Source organism: Capsicum annuum, unplaced genomic scaffold (assembly GCF_002878395.1).
Source record: "Capsicum annuum cultivar UCD-10X-F1 unplaced genomic scaffold, UCD10Xv1.1 ctg39874, whole genome shotgun sequence".
NCBI classification, from domain to species: Eukaryota; Viridiplantae; Streptophyta; class Magnoliopsida; order Solanales; family Solanaceae; genus Capsicum; species Capsicum annuum.
This window is the reverse complement of record NW_025847125.1, coordinates 1-745: the sequence shown is the minus strand read 5'-3', so window position 1 is coordinate 745 and position 745 is coordinate 1. Positions and strand designations below refer to the sequence as shown.

The 745-nt window shown below is 50.3% G+C and overlaps 2 non-coding genes across 2 annotated transcripts; both read right to left on the bottom strand.

The window, feature by feature from the left end:
• Window positions 1-195: 195 nt before the first annotated feature.
• On the bottom strand, window positions 196-314 carry LOC124891691. The gene has a single exon (XR_007049802.1). It is a non-coding gene; the product is annotated as a 5S ribosomal RNA (ribosomal RNA).
• Window positions 315-489: 175 nt separating this feature from the next.
• On the bottom strand, window positions 490-608 carry LOC124891690. Its single transcript, XR_007049801.1, has one exon. It is a non-coding gene; the product is annotated as a 5S ribosomal RNA (ribosomal RNA).
• Between the last annotated feature and the right edge of the window lie 137 nt (window positions 609-745).

Here is a 745-nt window from a genome sequence, read left to right as displayed (position 1 = left end):
TGCTGGTATGATCGCATCTGTCATTCCCAGCACTCCAAATTCTATTAAGCCTCTTTCTCCTGCGCCGCCCGTCACACCCCGCACGCGGGCCTCCGCGCCTCGCCCCCTTTCTTGTTTCCGCCAAGAGGAAAAATAGAAAAATTCATCGATCGAACCGGAAAAAATAAACCGAATTTTAAAGGAAAAAAAAAGGAAGGGATGCTACACGACGACTTCCCAGGGGGTCACCCATACTAGTACAACTCTCGCCCAAGCACGCTTAACTTCGGAGTTCCGATGGGATTCGGTGCGTTAGTGCTGGTATGATCGCATCCGTCATTCCCAGCACTCCAAATTCTATTATGCCTCTTTCTCCTCCGCCACCCGTCACACCCAGCACGCGCGCCCCTGCGCCTTGCCCCCTTTCTTGTTTCCGCCAAAAGGAAAAACAAAAAGATTCGCCGATCGAACCGACAAAATTAAACCGAATTTTAAAGGAAAAAAAAGGAAGGGATGCAATACGAGGACTTCCTAGGTGGTCACCCATCCAAGTACTATTCTCGCCCAAACACGCTTAACTTCAGAGTTCTGATGGGATCCGGTGCGTTAGTGCTGGTATGATCGTTTTCGTCATTCCCAGCACTCCAAATTCTATTATGCCTCTTTCTCCTGCGCCGCGAGTCACACACCACACGCGCGCCCCTGCGCCTTGCCCCTTTTTCTCATTTCCGCCAAGAGGAAAAACAAAAAGATTCGCAGATCGAAC